This window comes from Tachyglossus aculeatus, unplaced genomic scaffold, assembly GCF_015852505.1.
Source record: "Tachyglossus aculeatus isolate mTacAcu1 unplaced genomic scaffold, mTacAcu1.pri scaffold_82_arrow_ctg1, whole genome shotgun sequence".
Classification (NCBI taxonomy): Eukaryota; Metazoa; Chordata; class Mammalia; order Monotremata; family Tachyglossidae; genus Tachyglossus; species Tachyglossus aculeatus.
The window spans coordinates 2,433,194-2,451,917 of NW_024045094.1; the positions used below are offsets into that span (position 1 = coordinate 2,433,194).

General features: G+C 47.6%; 2 pseudogenes; both read left to right on the forward strand.

Annotated features, from left to right (window-relative positions):
* Nucleotides 1-445: 445 nt before the first annotated feature.
* LOC119924128 lies at nt 446-8,580 on the forward strand (annotated as a pseudogene).
* Nucleotides 8,581-8,591: 11 nt separating this feature from the next.
* On the forward strand, nt 8,592-17,043 carry LOC119924130 (annotated as a pseudogene).
* The last annotated feature ends 1,681 nt before the right edge of the window (nt 17,044-18,724 follow it).

Sequence of the window (18,724 nt, forward strand, 5' to 3'; positions counted from 1 at the left end):
AAGCATTTGAGAAAGTATAATACAGTAATATTGGTCAATTCTGGTTAAGGATCACGTAGGATACCTAATCTGTACTGTATTCCCCGAGGTGCTTAGTACAGTGCTTTGTAATTACTATTAATTGCATCCTTGAAGGATTTAAGCCAATAATGTCCTAGGCTCAGAAGATGTATAGACGAGGACTATTCATTGAGCAGTTACCATGCTCAGAGTGCTGTACTGACCTCTTGGGAAAGTGCAATATAACAGAACTAGCAGATATGTTCCCTCCACATAACTGATTTACAGCTCAGAGGGGGAGATAGATTTTAAAATGAATAAATTTCTAATGTCTAATTTAAAGATAGTTACACAAATACTGTGGGGTAGGGGGGTGGAATGGATATTAAACGCTCCAAGTGTAAGATTGCTCTATACAGCAATAACGAGCGTAACTAAGTGGATAATGTCAGGAGATCCGAAGACCAGGGCAGCGCGGACGACGAGGCCCAAGCCGCCCCCTGCCCCGTCGGATGGCGGACCCCCGCCCCCGGGACCGACGGACGCTGCCCACTCCCTCGGGCCGCGCACTCGACCGGTCTTGCCCCCCGGCACCAATAAAGGTGAATAACGATCGCCAGAGAAGCAGCGTGGCTCAGTGGAAAAAGCCCGGGCTTTGGAGTCAGAGGTCATGTGCTCAAATCCCGGCTCTGCCCCTTGTCAGCTGTGTGACTTTGGGCAAGTCACTTCACTTCTCCGTGCCTCCGTTCCCTCATCTGCAAAATGGGGATTAAGACTGTGAGCCCCCAGTGGGACAACTTGATCACTTTGTAACCTCCCCAGAGCTTAGAACAGTGTTTTGCACATAGTAAGTGCTTAATAAATGCCATTATTATTATTATTATTATTATTATAAGACCTGTCAGAGTGTAGAACTGGCCTATATCCAGAGAACAAGAGGATCTAAGCTGTAAATGGTTAGGGATAATAATGACAATAGTAATAATAATAGTTATGGTATTTCTTAAGTGCTTACTCAGATGAAAGGTAATTGGATTGGATGCAGTCCATGTCCTCCATTGGGCTCACAGTCTTAATCCCCATTTTACAGATGAGTTAGTTTGTTGAGGCACAGAGAAGTGAAATGACTTGCTCATTGTTAGACGGCAGGCAAGTGGCAGAGCTTGAATTAGAACCTAGGTTCTTCTGACTCTCAGGCCCGTGCTCTGGCCATGAGGCCAGGCTGCGTAGGTCTGACAAGAGCATGTAAGCTTATATTGTTTGAGAATCAGAGGACTTAGAGTGTAGGACTGGCCTCTACACAGATAACGAGAGTGTCCAAGGTGATAATATCAGGGAATCATTGCACGTATCAGGGTCTAGGACTGGTCTCGACGTCAATCTCTAATCTAATCCTTGTTCTGCCCTTTGTCTGCAGTGTGACCTTGGTAGAATTGCTTCACAGCTCTGTGCATCAGTTACCCATTTGTAAAATAGACATTCAATACCTGCTGTTCCTTCCCCTCTTAGACTGTGAGCCCATGAAGGATATGGACCCTGTCCAAGCTGATGAGTTTCCATCTGCCTCAGCACTTGAAAATAATAGTAATAATTATAATCATAATGGCATTTACTAAGCGCTTACTATGCGAAAAGCACTGTTCTAAGCGCTAGGGAGGTTACAAGGTGAACAGATTGTCCCACGGGGGTCTCACAGTCTTAATCCCCATTTTACAGATGAGGTAACTGAGGCACAGAGAAGTTTAGTGACTTGACCAAAGTTACACAGCTGACAATTGGCAGGGCAGGGATGAAGTGCCTGACACACAGTAAGCACTTAACAGATACCTATTAAAAAAGATCATTCTGAATGTAAAACCCTCGGGACAAAAGGTTAGCAGTGAGAATGGGATGGGAACTGAAAACATGGATCATAGAGGAGGCTTGCTGAGGAAAGTTGAGGAGAGCAATGAGTTCAGGAAGTAGGAACTTTCTCAATCCAGTCTCAGGGAGCTGGTACTGTAGGCCCTAATGGAGAGAGCAGTGTGGTCCGGTGGCTAGAGCACGGGCCTGGGAGTCAGAGGACCTAGAGTCTAAGCCTGGCTCTGCTACATCTGTTATGTGACCTTGGGCAGTCACTTCAAGGCTCTGTGCCTCAGTTTCCTCATCTGGAAAATGGAGATTCAATGGCTGTTCTCCCTCTTAGTTAAAATGTGAGCCTCATGTGGGACAGTGACTGTGTCTGACCCGATTAACTTGTATCTACCTTAGGCTCAGAACAGTGATGGACAAATAATAAGTGCTCAAAAAATGTCATGATGATGATGATAACAGGACAACTAAGAAGAAGTGTGGCTTAGTGGACAAAGCATAGGCCTGTGAGTCAGAAAGACCAGGGTTCTAATCCTGCCTCTGCCACTTGTCTGCCATATGGCCTTGGGCAAGTCATTTAATTCCCTGTGCTTCAGTTACCTCATCTGCAAAATAGGGACTGAGGCTGGGAGCCCTATGCAGGACAGGGACTGTGCCTCCCCTGTCCTGATTACCTTGTTTCTACTTCAGTGGTTAGTGGATTGCCTTGCACATAGGGAGCATATACAACCACCATTAACATATCACCATAGCATGGGGTTCTGCAAACAGTAAGGCCTCAATAAATATGATCGACAGACTGACTCCGTGTTCTCCCTCCCCCCTAGACCATGAGTCCCTTGTGCAATAGGGGCCATGTCCATACTGATAAGCTTGCATCTGCACCTGCGCTTAAAAAAGTGCCTGGCATATAATAAGCACTTAACAAAAAACCCTTCAAAAAATCACTGGAAATGCAAAACTCTTGGGAAAAAATGGAACTCGTGAGAATGGGTTGGAAATTCAAAAGATGAATTCGTAGATGAGGAGTGCTAAGGAAAGTCGAGTAGAGCAATAAAATAAGGAAGCAGGAGTTTCTCGGTCCGGTTTCAGTACAATGGCATTGCAGGCCCAAAAGGAAAGAAATAATATTAATCATAAGAATAATAGAGAAGCAGCTTGGCCTAATGAATAGAGCATGCGTCAGAGACTCAGAGGACCAGGCTGCTAATCCAGGCGCCACCACTCGTCTGCTGTGAGACCTTGGGCAAGACATTTCACTTTTCTGAGCCTCAGTTACCTCATCTGTAAAATGAGCATTGAGAACTGTGAGCCCCAAGACGGGAGGGACTGGGCCCAACCCCATATGCTTGTATCCACCCCAATGCTTAATACCATGCCTGGAACATATTAAGTACATAACAAATAATGATAATGATACCACTATTACTACTACTACTACTAATTTTATGAAATGTAACCCATAACTCTATCCTGGGCAGGTCACTCTCCAAGTGGGTCCCATTCAGTGTAATAATTCCCATCGTTCATCTGGAACAGCTCCAGCCCAATGTCCCACTATGCCTGACTAGGATGTGGAAGTCAAGAAGCTGGGTTTGCTTCCTGAGGAAAACTTCTGGAATGGACACAAGAAAATCAGGTCAGACACAGTCCATGTCCCACATGGAGCTCCCAGTCTGAGAGAGAAGGAGAACAGATATTTCATCCCCATTTTACAGACAAGGAAACTGAGGCCCAGAGAAGTGAATGACACACTCACGATCACACAGCAGGTAAACGGCAGAGTCAGTCCATCAGAGGAATAACGGAGGAATTAGTCAAACAATGGCATTTATTGACTGCTTACTGGGTGCAGAGCACTGTTGTAAAGAATTGGGAGAGTATAACCCAATAGAGCTGGGAGACAAGTTGGAAAGAGTTGTTTGTCCAGTGATCGTCAGTACCCAGGTGCAGCTTACAAGGTCGTTATTCCTCAGTGACTGTGATCACAGCCTCTCTGGGAGTGGGGTGGGGGTCAGGAGAGAGAGGAGGAAGAGGAGTCTCAGGTCACGTATACTACCAAAAACAAAGATAATGCAGTAACCCTTGCATCAGGCAAAAGCAACCCTATAAGTATCCCCCCTCATCCACTTTCTCCGTCGTCTAGGAGTGAGGACCATCTCCATCCAGGCGCTGCACCCGTGTGTGGAACGTATCCTCAGGGGACTCAGAAAAACTGAATAGCTCTCATCTCAACCGATCAGCCTCTGGATCTGCCTTTCCCTTGCTGAGTAGTTTTCTCTTTGTGTTTTAAGGCTGTGGCCATGAGGCATAATCTTCTGTGGACAATACTATTCTTCCAGCTGTGTGGTGTCCAGTGCGGAATGATCAACCATTTCTGCACTTTGGAGAGAAATTATTCTAGTGGCTACTACCAGGATGCAGATGTGGTTATTGGAGGTCTCTTCTTTCTGGATGTGATTATGAATAATTTAGGTTACTACGAGAACTTCACAGAAGAGTCGTCTGTCTTTGTCACAGAAGATTGGTCTGTCTTTCCCGAGTCCGCAGAGTAAGTGTCTATGTTCCCCGCCATGAGGGATGAGCAGAAGCGGAGAGGGAGAGGGACCAATGGATGTGGAAGAATGGAAGGGCAGCGGGCGCAAGTGCTGGGACATAATGACATTAGTGTACTACAGTCAGGGGTCAAGAAGCAGAGCCCTAATGAATTTGTTCAGAAAACTCAAATCAATCAATCAGTGATGTTTATTAAGCAAGTACTGTTTGAGAGAGCATTGTACTAAGAACTTGGAAGAGTGCAATACAACGAAGGTAGCTGGCATATTCCCTGCCTATAAGCACTTCATACTAAGGGCTTAGTTCAGTGCTCTGCACAAAGTAAATGCTCAAAAAATACCGTTGATCAAGTGATAGATTACCCTATGCAGAAAATTGAATTAAGTGCTTGGAGTAAGAGAGTATAAAAGAGTTTGGAGATACATTATCTGCCCAAAAGGAGCTTATAGTCTAGAGGACTCAGAAAGTCCAGAGAATTTTTTTGATTCAGAAAGAGATTTCAAAAATATCAATTCCTTCCTTTAACTTTCTTTGCTCCTCTAGTCTGTAATCTTACTGTGGGCAGGAATATGCCTACCATTTCTGTTGTATTGTACTCTCCCAAGTGCTTAGTGCAGTGATCTGCACTCAGTTCGTGCTCAGTGAATTCCACTGATTCCACTGATAACAAGTCAGTTGTTATTTAGCAAAGCAGCATGGTGTAGTGCCCAGAATACGGGCCTGGGAGTCAGGAATTCATGGGTTCTAACCCCGGCTCCACCATTTGTCTGCTGAGGGATCTTGGGCAAGTCATTTCAGTTCTCCTGGCCTCAGGTACCCCATCTGTAAAATGGAGATGGAGACTGTTAGCCCAAGCTGGGACAGGGAGCGTGTCCAACCCAACTGGCTTGTATCTAGCTCTGTGCTTAGTACAGCTCATGGCACATAGTCAGCTTTTAACAAATACCATAATTATTAATTGTTATTGTTATTACCATTATACACTCTATAACTCTTCTTTCTTTTCCTTTCCCTAATGACATTGCCACCCAAGGTCACTTTTGGCATCAAGCAGACACCAGACCTCACCCATAGCCACTCCCATCAGGACTGTTGTAATGCCATCTCCCAAGAGTTTAGTACAGTGCTCTGCACAAAGAAAGTGCTCAATCAAAATAATTGATTGATCAACTGACCCATGTAGATGATTTTGCAGTCTTCTTGCAACATTCCTTAGCAGAGCTACGGGGAAGGTTTGGACTCACTTCCCACTTCCCTCATTGTGTCTGAGGTTTTTATACTCTCTGCCCTTGTCTCATTGCCATGTGACAATTTAAAACACTCTTATACCTTACTGGTACTTGTTAACCGCTTCCTGTGTTCCAAGCACTGAAATAAGCACAAGTTAATCAGGTTGGATAAAACCCCTGTTCCACATGGAGTTCATTGTCTCATCCCCATTTCACAGATGAGGTCACTAAGTTTACTGAGGCCCAGAGAAGTGAGGTGACTCACCCAGGGTGACCGGGCAGGTATGTGGTGGATCCGGGATCGGACCCCAGGTCCTCTGACTCCCAGTCCTGAGCTCTTATTGCTACAACCAGACAATTTAATGCCGTCTCCCATCCTTCCATTACAGATACTTCACCAAACACTACCAGCATCTCATAGCCCTGGTGTTTGCTGTGGAGGAGATCAACAAGGACCCCAGCCTGTTACCCAGTATCTCTCTGGGTTTCCATCTCTTCAACATCCACTTCCTGGGGCCAATCACGGCCAAGAGTTCCATGGCTCTGCTCTCGGGGAGAGCCGGGGTGGTTACCAACTACAACTGTGAGCTGGAGCAGTGGGACAAAGTGCTGACTGTCATAGGAAGGATGTCAACAGCGGTGTTCATGACCAGCTCCTGGCTGCTGGGACTCCACAAGCTCCCCCAGGGAAGGGGTCCCAGTGGCTAGGGGCAGACCAGTGTTAGCTTGTTGTTGTTGTTGTCATTTTATGGTATTTGTTAAACCCTTAGTTTGTGCCAGCCACTGAATTAAGTGCTCTCCTATGGACATATCCAGACAGGGAATTACTTTGAAGTAACCAAAGTCAGTGAAGTGAACTTACATCTTTGCCCAGAAGGAAAAAGGCTATAAGCCGTCTGTGGGCAGGGAGACTGTCGACTAGTTCTGTTGGACTCTTCCACATACAAACTATGCATACGGTTCCCAAGATACAAACTAACCGCGTTGGACACTGTTCATGCCCCACATGGGGCATGCCGTCTTGATCCCCATTTGACAGATGAGGGAACTGAGGCATGGGGAGGTGAACTGACTTGTCCGAGGTCACACAGCAGGCAAGTGGCATAGCTGGGATCATAATCCAGAGCCTCTGCCTGCCAGGCCCGTGTGCTTTCCACTAGACCTGGCTGGGCCTTTCAGTTGGGACTTCTTCCCTCCCCACAACCATCTTACAGCTCTTCGCATATTCAAATCCCTCCTAAAATCCTACCTCATCCAAGAAGCCTTCCTTGGTTGATTTGCCAGCCCCCTGAGTGTTATCACACATCTATCCAACTCTGGCACTCATGAATCTATTTAATAATTAGTAATTATGGTATTTGTTAAGCCTTTACTAGGTGCCATTCACTGTTTTAAGCACCGGGGTAGATACAAGATAATCAGGTTGGACACAATCCCTGTCTGATATATGGCTCACAGTCTTAATCCCCATTTTACAGATGAGATATCTGAGGCACAGAAAAGTTATATGACTTGCCCACGGTCACATGGCAGATGGGCAGCGGAGATTATATTAGAACCCATGGCTTCTGAACTCCCAAGCCTGGGTTCTATCTGCTAGGTCATGTTATTCAAACTAACAGATATCGATGCACAGAACAATTTATTTGGAACACCTGCCCTGTAAATGTTTTACAGGTCACTTTCCCTTCAGCAGTGTAACAGCTGGGAACTTGTAACTTTTTAAAATAATTATCGTACTTGTTAAGGGCATTCTATGTGTCAAGCACTGTTGAAGCCCGGGGGAAGATACAAGATGATCGAATACAAACCTCAATAGGCTCTCTGTTGAAAAGAGGGAGAAGAGGTATTGGACCCCCATTTTTCAAATGACAAAGTGAAGCAACTTGCCCAAGATCTGTGATCAGGAAAGTGGAAGAGCTGTGATTCTTTGGCTCCTAGGCCCATGTCCTTTCCACTAGACTACACTGCTCATCAGCTTCTCTGTGGTATTCTATACTTTGCAAGTACCTAATACAGTGCATCACACCAAGGGAAGTAGAGCTGAACTAGTAGAAAAAGAAAAAGGCAGGCTCCCTGTAGACTGTAAGCCCCCTGTGGGCAGGAAGCCTGTCTGCCACTTCTGTTGTAGCCCTGCAAGCATGTAGTACAGGTTTCTACACCTAGTAAGCGCTCAGTAAATCCCATGATAGATCGATCTGAAAAAACGGAGTGATGATGGCTGCCTGTCTGTATGTCCACTCCAGAGTGTCCTCTTCCCTCCACTCTGTCTGCCATGTAGATCTGCTACGGTCCAGAGGACCCCACTCTCAGAGATAAGGCCCGGGTCCCATCTCTCTATCAGATCTCTGCGCTTTCTCCAGATCTGCCCTCGGGGATGATCCGTCTCATGAAACACTTAAGCTGGGTCTGGATCGGCATACTGGTCACCGATGACATTAGAGGGGAGAGGTTTAGTAAGGTTCTAATGGAGGATATGGCCAAGAATGGCATCTGTGTGGCTTATGTTAAAAGAGTCAATTACTACTTCAGCAAAGGTGTATTCACTTTGGAGTATAACCACAGAGAAATGATCACATCTTCGGTGAATGTCGTCGCTGCCTATGGGGATACATTCTCTTTACTGGCAGTTGTATATGGTATAGACCACCACCCCATTCGTGGGAAAGTCTGGGTCACCACATCCAATTGGGATTTGACAACAAACACGTATATGAGAAATAACATCTTTTACCAAGGCTCCTTGTTATTTTCACTCCATAGGAAGGAGATTCCGGGCTTTGGGGATTTCGAACGGATCCTGAACCCTCGCAATTATCCACTGGACGCATTTCTACTGATGTTCTGGTAGTGGGCCGTAGATTTTCAAGATCTGGATAGTTTTGATTCCCTGAGAATATGTCATTTAAATGATACGTTGGAAAGCAGGACTTTTGAGACTTGAACTTATGGGACATGAACCTGTCTGCCCAGGGTTACAGTGAGTACAGTGCTGTGTATGCCATAGCTCACGCGTTCCACCAACAGATCTCAGCTGCGAAGGACATGGAGACTTCGGAAGATAGTCCAAGTCGAGTTCCTCGTCCATGGCAGGTAATTCTCCCCTCCCTCCCTAGCTGAAGCCCAGACTAAAGAGGCTCTTGTCCACCTGTGACCCCTGGCAAGAAGAGCCCAGTTATCGTTTTCCTGGGTATCCTCTGAGAGGGTTGGGACAGGTATGGCCATCTCAGGGTCAGAGGATCATTCATCTTTTTGTGTTAAATAATATTTTTTAAACACTTACCATGTTCCAATCACAGGTCTAAGTGCTGGGGAACATACAAACTAATACTGTTGGGCTCAATTCCATATCCCTCCTGGGGCTCCCAGTTTTAATTCCCCTTGGGCAGATGAGGGAACTGAGGGCCAGAGAAGTGAAGTGACTTGGCTGATCGTCCAACAGAGGAGTGGCAGAACCTGGATGAGAAATCAGGTCATTGCACTCCCAGGCCCGGGCTCTATCCAGTAGGGAACACTGCTTCTTCAGAGGCTTCAAGCACCAATGACCCCCTCTCCCTCCAGCTTCACTCATCCCTGTAGAACACTCGGTCCTACACCGGCACAGGTGAGCAGATTCATTTGAATGACCCCGGCTGGGTGACCACTAGGTTCGACATCCTGAACTATCAGATTTTAGAGAATGGCACCAAAGGTTACGTCCAAGTGGGAGTGCTTCTGCCTCTGGCCCCAGCTGGCCAAAATTTCACCATCAGTGAGGAGAGGATAATGTGGTTTTCTGAGGTAATGAAGGAAGAAGGGGGAGGAGGAGGAGCGAGAGCAGGAGGGTGGGATGACCTGCAACCCAGATAAGCAGCTTTTGGAGCCATCTTCTCCGTGGCTATTTCCACTATGCTGTGGAGATTGTCACCGTGGTCTTCGCCTTCAGTGTCAGCGGACCAGGGAGCAGAATGAGGATATGGCCGGACCCAGGGCGCCTTGCTCCGTCGTCTGCATCTGCCCCTTGGTCCAAGTGACCATCTGCACTTAGCCGATGTGGACGTGGCTTTCGAGGCTGGGGCCATCGTTGTCCAGTTCAATAAGGGCTCTACCGGCTTCTTCTGCTACATCCTAGGCTACATGGTGCTCCAGGCCCCGGTCACCCTAAAGGTGGACTTCCTGGCCAGAAGCTGGTAGACAGCTTCAACAAGCCCAGTTCATGTTGGTGTTCACCCCACCTTCATTCCCACAGCCCTCCTGTCCATATCTGTAATTTATTTCAATGTTTGTCTCCCCTTCTGGTCTGGAAGCTTCCTGTGGTCAGGGAGCCTGGCTTCCAACTCTGTTTTATTGTACTCTTCCAAGTGTTTAATATGGTGCTCTGCAGACAGTTAGTGCTCAGTCAATACCTTTGATTGGTGGGTTAATTAAGGAGGAGTTATTGGGCGAGAGCTGAGATTTTGATCTGGGACCAGAAGCTGGTAGGGCTAGAGATATGGATGAAATGAAATGAGGAAACTCCTTATCACAGGCTTTAAAGCACTCAGTCAGCTCATCCCCTCCTATATTACCTCACTGATCTCCTACTGCAGTCCAGCCCTCACACTTGGCTCCTGTAGCGTAGGCTTAATCTCTGTGCCCCAGGATCATTTTTCTTGCCACCCACCACTCTCCCCTGTCCTCCCTTGGCCCTCTGGCCCTTTACATATGACCACACCATCACTTTCCCCACCTTCAAAGTATTTTTAAGGTCACATTTCCTCCTAGAAGCCTTCCCTGATTAAGCCCTCCTTCCCCAGCATCCTCTTCTTTTGGTTTCATCTATGTACTTGGATCTGTGCCCTGTGGACATTTGACATTCAACCCAAAGCACATTTATACATAGCTCTGCAGTCCGGATGAGAAATTTATTTTTAATATAAATTCCTGTCTCCCCCTCTAGATTGTAAAATAGTTGTGTGCCAGGAATGTTTGCACCAATTCTGCCGCAGTGTACTCTCTGAAGCGCATACTGGGCAAGTAATATGTCTATTGTTATATTGTACTCTCCCATGTGCATTGGATAATGCTTTACACACCCAGTAAGTGCTAAATGAATACGAATAAATGAAAGAATGCCATTGATCAGTCAGTCAGTTGTAGTTTCTGAGAGATTACTGTATGCAGAGCACTGTATCAAGTGCTTGGGAGAGTGCAATATAACAATATGATAGACATGCCGAACTTACAGCAGAGAGGGGGACACAGAAGTTAATATAAATAAATGAATGGCAGATGTATACATGAATGCCGTGGGTCTGTGAGCGGGGATGAATCCAGGGAGCACTGCCTGTTTCCCTCTTCCTCTTCTCTCACAGACCTCCCGCTCCATGTATAGCAAACCCTGCCAGCCGTGATTCAGGAGAACAGCTCGGGAAGGGAAAGCCGCCTTCTGCTATGACTGTGTGCCGTGTGTCGAGGGAGAGATCAGCAATCAGACCGGTATGTGCCCGTTGAGAATCGTGCTTCCTGCTCAGACAGCTGTGGGCCGGGCAGGACATACTGGGAGAACATTCGAGAGCATGAAATAATAACGATAATAACAACAATGATTATGATATGTGTTAGGCATTTACTAGTGTCCGGAGAAGATGTGTGACTTAGTGGATAGAGCACGGGCCTGCGAGGTCAGAGGATTTGTGTTCCAATCCCAGCTCCTCCATCTTTCTGCTGTGTGACCTCAGGGCAGTCCCTCTTCCTCTCTGGGCCTCAATTCCATCATCTCTAAAATGGGGGTTAAATTGTGAGGCCTAGGTTGGACAGAGACCTTATCCCAAAACTTGTATTTACCCCAGTGCTTGGTACAGTGCCTGGCACATAGTAAGCACGGAAACAAATACCAGACAGAAGAAGAAGAAAAAAAACACTGTTCTAGGTTTAGGGTAAACATGGTGGACACAGTCTCTGCGCTCATGTGGTACTCACAGTCTAAGTAGGAAGGAGAACAGGAATGAAATCCCCAATTTACAGTTGAGGAAACTGAGGGCCCAGAGAAGTAGAGGTGACTTGCCCCAGATTATAAAGCTGAAAAGTGTCAGAGCAAGGACTTCAACCCAGGGCCTCTGATTCGCAGGAGTGTAGTTCTTCCTGTACACCACACTGTAAGAACCTGCAGCAGGCCTGAGGCCTAATGAAAGGAGCCCCCGGACCTGGGAGTCAGAGAACCAGGGTTCAAATCCAGTCTCCACCACCTGTCTGCTGTGTGACCTTGGACAAGTCATTTCCACTTCTCTGTACCTCAGTACCGTTCACCTGCAAAACGGGGATTCAATCGCTGTTCTCCCTCCTACTTAGGCTGTGAGCCCCATTTGGAACCTAATGATGTGGTATCTACTCCAGCACATACTACACCTTTTGACACATAGTAAGTGCTTAATATTAACAAATGCCACAATAATTCTGGTATGAGTCAGTCTTGGACATAAGCACCAGGATGCTTGAAAGATTATTATTACTATAGTTTCTGTTAAGTGTCTACTATGTGCCAGGCCCTATACTAGCTGCTAGGGTAGACGAAAGATAAGAAGGTTGCAGACAGATCCTGTTACAAATGGGGCTCAGTATTTTAATTCTCATTTTGCAGATGAGGTAAATGAGGCAAAAAGAAGTAAACTGACTTGCCAAAATTCTTCCAGAGAAAAGTTGGCGGGGTCAAGAGTAGAAAGAAGATTCTCACTGGTGGTCCAGGTTCCAGAAGGGTGATTTTCCTTGGGATGACAAGGAGTTCCGATTGCACTTTGTTGGGAGTGCTTTATTTTGTGCTACTCTTGCGTTCTACTTTTTCTTCAAGAGCTCGGGGAGAGAGATCACTTGAAAGGACTTTGTCAGTAACTACCTCTCCAAAGGAGTGGTGGACAGGTAAGAAGTAGTCAACAAGCACTTTGTCCGAGTCTCTTTTACACCAGGAAAATCTCCTGTTAATGGGCAATACGTCTGGTTTAATATTGGTAGCGTGGATACCTTCGAACGTAACCTGGAAACTTTGCAGCTGGAATTAGGCATTGAAGGAGAGAATCGGTTACCTGTGGTCTACATTGCTGAAAGGGATGGCCCAGCCCGCACCCTCCACTCCTCTGCCGCTAATCTCCTCAGGGTGCCTCGTTCTCGCCTATCCCGCCGTCGACCCCCGGCCCACGTCATTCCCCTGGCCTGGAATGCCCTCCCTCCGCACATCCACAAAGCTAGCTCTCTTTCTCCCTTCAAAGCCCTATTGAGAAATCACCTCCTCCAGGAGGCCTTCCCAGACTGAGACTGAACTCCTTAGCTTCCCTCCCAAACCCTGCTCTCTCCCTGACTTTCCTATCACTGTTGATGTCACTACCATCCTTTCCATCTCACAAGCCCGCAACGTTGGTGTCATGTTCAACTCTGCTCTCTCCTTCACCCCTCACATCCAAGCCATCACCAAAACCTGCCGGTCTCAGCTCTGCAACATTGCCAAGATCCGCTCTTTCCTCTCCATCCAAACCGCTACTCTGCTCATTCAAGCTCTCATCCTATCCCGTCTGGACTACTGTACCAGCCTCCTCTCCTATCTCCCATCCTCCTGTCTCTCCCCATTTCAATCCATACTTTACGTCACCACCCGGATTGTCTTTGTCCAGAAATGCTCTGGGCATGTTACTCCCCTCCTCAAAAATCTCCAGTGGCTACCAATCAACCTACGCATCAGGCAGAAACTCCTCACCCTCGGCTTCAAGGCCTTCCATCACCTCGCCCCCTCCTACCTCACCTCCCTTCTCTCATTCTACAGCCCAGCCCATACCCTCCGCTCCTCTGCCGCTAACCTCCTCACCGTGCCTCATTTTCGCCTGTCCCGCCGTCGACCCCCGGGCCACATCATCCTCCTGGCCTGGAATGCCCTCCCTCCCCACGTCCGCCAAGCTAGCTCTCTTCCTCCCTTCAAGGCCCTACTGAGAGCTTACCTCCTCGAGGAGGCCTTCCCAGACTGAGTCCCCTCCTTTCTCTCCCCCCCCCACCTCCATCCCCTTGGCCTTACCTCCTTCCCTTCCTCAAAGCACCTGTATATATGTATACATGTTTGAACGTATTTATTACACTATTTATTTATTTACTTGTGCATATCTATTCTATTTATTTTATTTTGTTTAAGATGTCTTGGTTTTTGTTCTCTGTCTCCCCCTTCTCAACTGTGAGCCCATTGTTGGGTAGGGACCCGTCTCTATATGTTGCCAACTTTACTTCCCAAGCGCTTAGTACAGTGCTCTGCACACAGTAAGCGCTCAATAAATACGATTGATTGATTGAGCCCCCTCCTTCCTCTCCCCATCCCTCCTGCCTTACCTCCTTCCCCTCCCCACAGCACCTGTATATATGTATATATGTTTGTACATATTTATTACTCTATTTATTTATTTTACTTGTACATGGTCTATTCATTTTATTTTCTTAATATGTTTTGTTTTGTTGTCTGTCTCCCCCTTCTAGACTGTGAGCCCACTGGTGGGTAGGGACCGTCTCTATATGTTGCCAACTTGTACTTCCCAAGCGCTTAGTACAGTGCTCTGCACGCAGTAAGGGCTCAATAAATACGATTGAATGAATGAGCCCAGGTACTTCTGACTCCCAGGCCCCTGCTTCATCCACTAGGCCAGGCAGAGGTGGGGGGCTTGGGACACTTGAGAAGCAGCATGCCTTAGTAGAAAGAGCACGGGCTTAGGAATCAGAGGTTGTGGGTTCTAATCCTGGCTCTACCACTTGTCAGCTGTTTGACTTTGGACACGTCACTTAACTTCTCTGTGCTTCAGTTCCCTCATCTGAAAAATGGGGATTAGGACTGTGAGCCCAACCTGGGACAACCTAATTACCTTGCATCTACCCCAGTGCTTAGAACAGTGCTTGGCACATAGTAAGCACTTAACAAAAACATTATTATTATTATTATTATTATTACTTGGAATCCCCAGCCTCCTCCTCACCCTATTGTCTTGTTGGGGTTCATTCATTCATTCATTCAGTCATTCACTCCATAGTATTTGTTGAGCATTTACTGTGTGCAGAACTCTAAACTAAGAGTTTGGGAGAGCATAATACAGCAATAAACAGACACATTCCCTGGGTTCGACTCTGCCTGGTCCACAGCCTTCGCAATCTGGGAGGCGTCCTTTATGGCCCTGTCAATCAATCAATCTATGCTATTAATTGAGCACCTACTGTGTGAGGAGCACTATATTGAACGCTTGGAAGAATTCAATACAGCAGAGTCGGTATACATCCCTATCCACAATCATTCGATCAACGGTACTAATGGAGTGCTTACTCTGCGCAGAGCACTTAACTGAGTGCTTGGGAGAGTACAATACAATGGTTGGTAGGCACGTACCCTGCCCAAAAGGATCTCACCTTAAAGGGGGAGGCAGACATTAAAATAAATTATTGATAGGGACAGTAGGGCTGTGGGATTAAGCGGGGTGGAGGTCAACACGTGGGAGAAATCCAAATATAAGGGCGACTGGGCAGAGTGAACCAAAATCATATTCCTATTGATCTATGGTATTTACTGAGTGATTACTCTGGGCAGAGCAATGTCCCAAGCACTTGGGATAGTACTATACAATGGAATCATTAGACACGTTCCAGTCTTTCAGAAGCAGGTCGTCCATGCACCTGATTCTTCGGATTGCTCTTCCCTGCATTCTTTTACACCTGTATCATCAACTTCCCTCACACAGGGACCGGAATTTCATGCCTTGACCCAAAGGAGGTGTAAAATCCGTTTATTCCTTTCAGATGTGGATCAATGCATCAAATGCCCCCAAGATGAATTTCCAAATCCTCAAAAAGATCAGTGTGTCCCAAAAGCTGTGGTCTTCCTTTCTTTCAAGGAGACCTTGGGAATGGTTCTGGCGTCCTCAGCCCTCTTTTTCTCTAACATCACCACCCTGGTTTCGGGAGTCTTCATCCATCACCGGGACACCCCCGTAGTGAAAGCTAACAACTGTGGTCTAAGTTACACCCTCCTCACGGCCCTCCTGCTCTGCTTTCTGTCCTCCTTGACCTTCGTCTGCCGTCCCGGCCTGGCCACCTGTCTCCTGTGGCAGACGGCCTTCGGAGCCACATTCTCAGTGGCCATTTCCACCGTGTTGGCCAAGATGGTGACCGTGGTCCTGGCCTTCAGTGCTCCGGGGCCAGAGAGCAGAATGAGGATGTGACTGGGGCCCAGGGCGCCTTCCTCCACCGTTCATTCCTTCATTCATTAATTCAATCGTATTTATTGAGCACTTACTCTGTGCAGAGCACTGCATTAAGCGCTTGGGAAGTACAAGTTGGCAACATATAGAGACGATCCCTACCCAACAGCGGGCTCACAGTCTAGAAGGGGGAGACAGACAACCAAACCAAACTTATTAACAAAATAAAATAAATAGAATAAATATGTACAAATAAAATAAATAAATAAATAGAGTAATAAGTACGTACAAACTTATACAGGTGCTGTGGGGAGGGGAAGGAGGTAAGGAGGGGGGGATGGGGGGAGGGGGGGAGGGAAAGGGGAGAGGAAGGAAGGGGGCTCAGTCTGGGAAGGAGGGGGCTCAGTCTGGGAGGGGGCTCAGTCTGCATCTCCCCATCGTCTGCATCTGCTCCCGCGTCTAAGTGGGCATCTGCACGGTCTGGCTGGGGACCTTCCCCGCATTCTCAGATGTGGACATGACATTGGAGGCCGGAGTCATTGTCGTCCAGTGCAAGAAGGGCTCCATCATTGCCTTCTACTGTGTCCTGGGCTACATGGGGCTACTGGCTCTGGTCAGTCTCACTGTGGCCTTGCTGGCCAGAAGATTGCTGGACAGCTTCAACGAGGCCAGGTTCATCACGTTTAGCATGCTGGTGTTTTGTAGCGTCTGGGTCTCTTTCCTGCCCACCTAGCTGAGCACCAAGGGTAAGGCCATGGTGGCCGTGGAGCTATTCTCCATCCTGGCCTCCGGTGCCAGGTTCCTTGGCTGCATCTTTGGGCCCAAGGTCTATATTATCCTGCTGAGGCCGGCCAGGAACACCAGAGGGCGGCTTCTGGAGCGGAAGGGGAATCCTGGAACGGAGCTCTATTGGCCTAGATCCACTGGGCTAAGTTCAGGTACGTGCGACCTCAAAGGTGAGGATTCGAATGCAGCCCCTCCCCATCGACACGCGACTCCACAGGTGACAAATAAAAAGCTCCATTTCATTTGAGGTGTTTTCCCACGTTGGTTCCCAAATATTGCACGTTCTTTCCTTCTCTTCAGCCCCCGACCTCTGGTCAGTGGTCGGCGCCAAGGGCCTGAACTCTGACGATTGGAGCGTGAATCTCATTCTCCAGGAGGAGGCCAAGCGTAGTGCCTCCCACAAGCTGAGGGAAAAAGAGGCCGATCCCTTCAGGTCCACCCTGGGTCTCCCATAAAGCCCTACCTGACTGGGATAGGGTACAGCAAACCTGAACCAGTCCCACTCTGGTCCTAAGAATCCCATCCCTCCAGCTATAACCTCTTCCCCCCTCCCTTGTCCAACCAATCACTCTATCACTTGATTGAGCACTTACGGTGTGCAGAGCACTCTACAAATGCTCCTTATATCCTGCCATATAGTAAGTGCTTAACACATACTATGATTATTATTATCATTACTCTGTAACAGTACAACGGACATATTCCCTGCCTTCAATGAACTAATAGTATAGATGGGGAGGCAGATAATACTTTCAATAAATTATGACTATGTACCTAATCTCTGTATGTCTCTCTTCTTTGCTCCCCTCTGCCCACTACTGCAGCCTGCAGTCCACTCTTCTCCACTTCTTTCCTAGGCTTCCCACTTCCCAGGTTCCCTGTCCTGATCAATCATTCAGTTGTAATGTTTGAGCACTTGCTGTATGCAGACCACTGTACTAAGTGTTTGGGAGAGGCGCTTTCTGCCCCGGTCCTCTCTTTCTCAAACCTCCCAGATGGGAGCCCAGAGGATCAGAGGTGGAGTTCAATAGACACGGGCAGTGGACACTGGGCTCAGAACTCTGGGGCCGGTGCTGGGGTTCTGGCTGTCCCCTCACTCCTCACCTTGGGAGCCCACACAATGTGACCTAATCAGAAGAGATGTGGTCTAGTAGACAGAACACAGGCCTGGGAGCCACTAGTTCCTGGGTTCAAATGCCATCTCCATCATGTGAGCTGGAGCAAGCCACTTCACTTCTTTGGGTCTCAGTTGCCACGTCCAAAAAATGGGGATTGAGACCGTGAACCCTCGGTGGGACAGGGACCCGATCCCGCTGATTATCTTTTATGAACCCCAGTACTTAGAACTGTTCCTGACCCACAGTAAGCACCGAACAGATCCCATGACAAAATAAAGAGAGCCAGGGCCAGGAGATACACGGTAATAATAATAATAATCATAATAGCATTTGTTAAGCTCTTACTATGTGCAAAGCACTGTTCTAAGCGCTGGGGGGATACAAGGTGATCAGGTTGTTCCACGTGGGGCTCACAGTCTTAATCCCCATTTCACAGATGAGGTAACTGAGGCATAGAGAAGTTATGTGACTTTCCCAACGTCACACAGCTGACAAGTGGCAGAGACAGGGTTAGAACCCATGATGACCTCTGGCTCCCAAGCCCGTGCTCCTTCCACTGAGCCACACTGCTTCTCCCTCTGACCCACAGGTTCCCTCTGTCCTCAGCCTCCCCACCTTTCCCAACCCTGGTCACCAGGGCCAGACCGCGTAACTGTCACCGTCTCTTTCCAGCTGACTATTGTGCTGCTTCTGGGCCCATGCAGAGCCCAGGCCTGTCCTGGCCCTAGTTCCCATGCTGTGTGTCCCCGAGACACCCCTTCCAACACCGATTGCCTTCCCCGGTGAGGATTGTCTGGCTTGGGCCCCCTCACCCAGGAAAAGGGAGATTGGGAGGGGAGAAGGGCCATATGTTGCTAACTTGTATTTCCCAAGCGCTTAGTACAGTGCTCTGCACACAGTAAGCGCTCAATAAATGCGATTGAATGAATGAATGAATACCAAAGCTTTCAGAGCTTAAGAAAAGCAAGAAAATGTCACATTTTTTGAGTCAATTTATCAATTGAGTCACTTTATTGAT